The sequence below is a fragment of the Chiroxiphia lanceolata genome, chromosome Z (genome assembly GCF_009829145.1).
Source record: "Chiroxiphia lanceolata isolate bChiLan1 chromosome Z, bChiLan1.pri, whole genome shotgun sequence".
Classification (NCBI taxonomy): Eukaryota; Metazoa; Chordata; class Aves; order Passeriformes; family Pipridae; genus Chiroxiphia; species Chiroxiphia lanceolata.
In genome coordinates this window covers 67,137,566-67,143,565 of record NC_045671.1, presented here as the reverse complement: position 1 = coordinate 67,143,565, position 6,000 = coordinate 67,137,566, and positions in this window count along the sequence as shown.

The following is a 6,000-nucleotide window of genomic DNA, read 5'->3' as shown; positions in this document are numbered from 1 at the left end:
ATGCTTGTCTCTCCAGTTTAGAGACAAGGATGTCATGTGGGACAGTGTCAAATGCTTTACACCAGTCTGGGTCCCATGAAGAGAATTTTGTCCCATGATGACAATTTTGCTATCTGTAATCAGCAGTGTTTTCCCTAAGACCTTGCAGAAATGGAGTCCTTTCCTGTACACCAACTACATTGTATGCTGGTACAACACACAGTATGGGATCTTGATTAAGCCATTTCTTTCCTTAGAAAGCATTCGTGTGCTGTGGTTGTTCCACAAAGAAAATTACCTCTCCTGGGTGTTCTGGCTCCAGCATAAGATAGAAAATGTCTGCTAATATTTTGCTTTACAGGCCACTTTACACTTTAAAGTGGAAATGCTCAGACTTGCACGATGTGACCAGGATATGCCATCAGCTTTGTCCATGAACTCTCATATTGCTGTATTTTCCCGTGGCTATTAAACTTTACAGGGTTATGCACAGAAGGCAGGATGTGACTGAGGTGTCATATCTGTGAGCAGACACACCTGCACCTGCTGAGCTTGTTTTGCAGTGTTGAGGGGTTATCTGTTGATCACAGTACTCAAGACTACTTCCATTAGTAATATCCATGTCTGTTGTTACTTGAAAAGTCGACACAAAGGACTCTCTGTGTTCAGATAACACCTCTAGGACAGACCTACCCCTCTGAAGGGTCCCGTCTACGAGGTAAGATTGCTTTCTTCTTTGTGTCTGAGGTTTATCCTCCTGGGTTTGATATACAATTTGATAATTGCACATTTTGACTGGGCAGGCATTTTTGACAATAGTTCATTTTGCATAAAACTCATAAACTTCAAGTGAACTCCTTACAACAGAAACATCCCTCAGAAAAATCAAGCTGTGTTCTGCTGGCTCTTCTTTTTGTTCAGTGGGGTTGAGTTGTCCCTTGTAAGTTTTTCATTGCTGTTCCAAATGCTACTGCTACTGCTGTTCCTGAGGGGCGTGTCAAGTTCAGCTTTGCCACTGACAGTCTTTGACGTCTACAGCTCTGACTGCCATTAATCCACTTTGGACCACCACCTATGCAGAACAGTCCTACAGGAGGACTATTCGTTGTTGCTCGCTGTTACCCCAGTCAGAGATTTTAACAACCTGACCTCTTTCTAGGTACTTAACTGCAAGAAGTTATGGATTAATTATATTAGCAGTTCAGCTTGCAGTCTAAATGGACAGCCAGCCCATACCTAAATGAAGTGGTTGAGTATGGATTGTCTCAACCTGGAAGGCTGTTGAGACAAAGAGAGGCAATAACTCTATAAATAGAATGGACATCTATAATTTTAGGCTGAGCTTTGTACTCCTCTGTATTGCTTGAAACTCTTTGCAGGGAGGGGTATGGGAAGCTCATGAGATTCAACCAAGCCAAATGGCAAAGTCCTGCACCTGGGGTGGGGCAACCCCCAGTATCTACAGAGGCTGGAGGATGCAAGGATTGAGAACAGCCCTGCTGAGAAGGACTTGGATGTACTGATGAATAAAAAGCTGCACATAAGCCAGCAAGCCCCAGAAGCCAACCATATCCTGGGCTGCACAAAAAAACATGGCTAGCAGGCTGGGAGAGGAGATTCTGTTCCTGTATTCCATGCTGGTGAGATACCACCTGGAATGCTGCATTCAGCTCTGGAATCTTCAGTACAAGAAAGATATAGACCTATTGGAACAGGTCCAGAGGAGAGCCACAGAAATGATCAGAGGGCTTGAGAACCTATGAAGTCAGGCTAATAGTGTGGAGGTTGTTCAGACTGGAGAAGAGAAGGTTGATTTTTGATAGAGTCTGTAGTGATAGGACAATGGGTAGTAGTTTTAAACTAAAAGAGGGCAAATTTAGACTAGATAAAAGGAAGAATTTTTTTATGATGAGGGTGGTGAAACACTGGCACAGGTTGCCTAGAGATGTGGTCTATGCCCCATCCCTGGAAACATTCAAGGCTGGGTTGGATGGGGCTCTGAACAACCTGATATAGTTGAAATGTCCCTGCTCACTGCAGGAAGTTGGACTAGATGACCTTTAAAGGTCTCTTCCAACACAAACCATTTTAGGTTTCTGTGATTCAGTGATGAAGTTCTATTATCCTTAGTTTTTCTTACAGCATAACAGGAATGGATCAGTAACTTGCTGCCTGGACAATGCTTTTCAAATCACAACAGGTGATACCTTTTTTTCATCACTAAGTCTTGTTGAAAAAGTTGAGTTAAAACTGCATTTCAATTGGGGCATCATTTCAGTATGTCAACCAAAAAAACTGACATAACATTTTTATCTTGTTGTGTCACTCTGTTTTCCTCTACAGACAGTTTTTACACCTGAGCTTTTTCTCCTTGAGTACGAGTCACAGAGACTCTCCAGCCATACCATAATAGAAGAAACTGAAACGTGTAGTGAAACATATAGTACAAATAAGAAGCTTTACCTTTTGAGGCTTCAAGAAGCTCATGTACTAGGTCTGTGATTCCAGGGAGCAACACAGAGATGTTGCCCAAAATTCAGACGTTGGCCAAAACAGCTCCTTCTGATTTTTGTATGAATTGGCATGATTATCTAATTGCAGCAAAACACAGCACTGTTAGTTAACTTGCCTACATGGTGAGTTAGTGTGTTCCCTTGCTCTGAATAAATCTGATTGGTCTGCTCACCACTTGCAGAGGAAGTGCCTCTGTAGCCTGAGTGAGCACCATCAGTACCTTTGTCCAACATACAAAAAAGGAGAAGAAGGTACCCTAGCAGTTATTCATGAATCTTGTTTTGTGAGTTACACTTGCAGGGAAATGAGTGTAGTATTACAGACTCTAAATTACAGGTAGCAAACTAGACTGAATAAGGCTGATTAGAAACATCTGTTTGCATAGAGATATCACCTTCTGGCAATGAATGACAGAAGAAGTAAGAATTTGAGTGGGGTTTGGTAGCTGTTTGCCTGCTTGTGGTACTGGATCTCCTTCAGTGCTCAGATGCCTTGCGTGCCCACTTTGAATCAAAGTTTAGATTCTCTCTCTTGTTGTAAGAAGAAAAGCTGGATAGAAAATGGCACAATATCCATGATTTTTAATATTCATACTTAGGACAGACCTGCAAGCTGTACAATCGTTTACAGAAAACAGGAAATAGTATGAGTCACTGAGGAATGAGAGATACACGTTGCTTAAACCACCCATACTCCAGCACAAAACGTGCAGTGCTGTTCATATTTTAATGTGAATACCATTGAAAAGGATAAGAAAAGTCAGTTTTGCAATATTGCTCTGGTTTGATATGACCGTGCGAAGTGTAAAACAACACTCTGGGTCACACAACTGTACTCCAGCTTTCCTCAAATGATTGTCGCTTTAACACATTCCTTTTAGAAAAATAGAAGATTCTCTTAAGAGTATTAAATCTTTGTTTCTCCTTCTAGAGCACTGACTATTAAAAGCTATGTACATACCAGCTGATTTTTTTCCCCACTATCTTTAATAATAATTTTTTTCTATTACTTTTACGAAAGCTTTTTGTTACAGTCAACATGATCAGTCAAATACTGCTGCTGTAGACAACTTGAAGCAGTAAGAAGTCAGAACTTTCGTATTTCATCTTCTGAATAAAAATACCACTGCTTTTAGTATCAAAACCCTTACTCTCACACACAGACAGTCCTCAATAAGGTAATGTACTGGTCTCAGATGATAATATTGAGTGGTAGAAGCTTTATATTTCAATTTTTTGCCTAGAAAATTAAAATTGGCACTTCAATTTATTCATTTTTTTAGTACAGTGGTTTTAACTTTAAATATTCAAACAGTACAGTCAATTCTACAATTGCAATTGGATATTCCTATGTGGAATAAGAGTTCCTGTTCTTGTATGTGAAGAGTGGGATTGTTTATGCAACCTGATCTCTAGTCAGGAGGGTATTTACCAGTTAATGCCACGGGAGCCAGCATAGATCTGCAAGGACCACTTAAGGATTATGGTTGTTATTTGATTTTGAAAATTATTATTATTTTTTTTTTTTAGTCATTCCAGATGGTGGGAGAAACTGTGACTCCTTAAGGACTGCCCAAAAATTAAAGTGGACAAAATGTGAGAGATTCTTCAGTGTCAGCCCTTGCTCTGCACATTCTAGTTGCATTACTCCTGCTTGGAGTGGAAGTGTGTGGTAATTGTCACTTTGATTTGTCAGACGGGAGATTTTGCTCCTAGGTGTGAGATTAATTTCGAACCTTCTTGAATAAAAATCTACCTTCATCTGCTCTGCTAGGCTGGCTGCATGAAGTTCATGCAAACCCTTTCAGGAGCATGAGGAAGGAGATTTCCAGTGTGAGTTTTCTCAGCCAGTGAGTTTCTTATTATGCATCGCAGGTCCGTTAGGAAAAGCAAGTTAAGGAGAGCTAGCTTGTAAGCAGAAAATTAACATTTCCCCTTCTGTCTTTTAGGATCATGAGATAACTCTGATTACTCAGCCAGGGTTGGCAGAAAAAGCACAATTCCTGAGGAAGTGAAAGTGTTGAGGCCACAAGCAGTCAGACTGAGGGAAAGAGACTTCGGGCTTCTCCAAGCATTTGTAAACCACTGTTTCTCCAAGAGCAGACCTTCAGCTAGTGTAGATGACACAGCCTGGGGACCCAGGATTTTGTGCCTCCCTGATGCTAAGCACAATTCCTGGATGGGGCCACCTGCTACGGGTACTATAAGGACACTGTCTTCACTGTCTTCCTCTCAGATTCATATTGCCATCACATCCCTTCCTGCAGTCCTCATGCATCACCTGTGAGAAAATGTTTTTAAAGGCAAAGATTCTGTGGAAAGCTCTCTTTAAGGACATGATGAGAAACACGCACCGCGAAAGGGAGCGTGGTATGAGCTACACCTTGTGGTGCTCACATTGCTGCAGAAAAGAGAGGAAGCCTTCTGCTATGGATTGGCATAATTTGTTTTTTTATAACTGAGTTGTGCTGTACTCACCTGGTGTAACAAACACTGCTCTATTCATAATGCTGAAGAAATTTAGGTCTTTTAACCAAGGGAGTGATGTGGTAGCTACTTTAGCTACTCTGACCGAAGATTTGTGAAAGAACAGTGAAGACACAAGGATAAGCATGTCTCTGTGACAGAAAATATATTCACTGCTTGACATCTAGTGATGTCAGCTCCCATCATTGCCTCATGGCTGATCACAGACTCCAGGCAGTAAAAGAGGTCAGAGGTCTGCATTTCAGGCTGCTATCAATAATATGACCTAGGACAAACTGCAAGTGAAAATCTCTCCTATTTATCCTTTCCAGTTAATAACTCCTGGAAAATAAACATATCATTTCACGTGTTCAAATCATAACAAGGAAGTTGTGTTTCACCTCCACTGTAAGTAATGTATTCTGAATATAGGAATTACTGTGTATTGGAGTGCCAAGCAAATGTTTTTGGGTCAAGAGATGCCTTTGCTGATAAACTTTGAGGTAAAGAATCCAGACTGGCAGTGGTTCTTGGCTTAGGAGGCCTCATTCCTTCTGCTTCAGGCACCTCATCAAACAACCCTCTGAAAAATTCAGCTGTGCTTCTCTCTAAAGCCAGACTGGCAGCCTATGAAACCTGTAGGCGGGCACTGCTAGAACCTCCCTGCTCCAGTGGTTAGGAATCTTCCTTAATTTCTACCCTAAACTTACCGATAGCCAGTCTGTACTCCTTTGTTCCTATGCCAACATTGTGTTTTAGCTCAAAGAGTTGCTCACCCAACACAGCACTTTGTAATCTGATGTTTTTACAGGAAGTAATTAAATGCCTTAAAGCCTTCTCTTAAATGAGTGAAACAACCAGGCTCTTTTTGTCTTCTTTCAGAAGAACTGTGATTCTGTCCAGAACCCTGAGTGTAGCACTGGGTAATACAGGAGGTATTAGAAATTGCCCAAGACCAGGTTTGTTTCAACCATGTGTGAGTTGAGATTTCTGACCCTCATGTTGTGTCTTTGAATATTCTAACTGCTTTTTTCCTTCACTG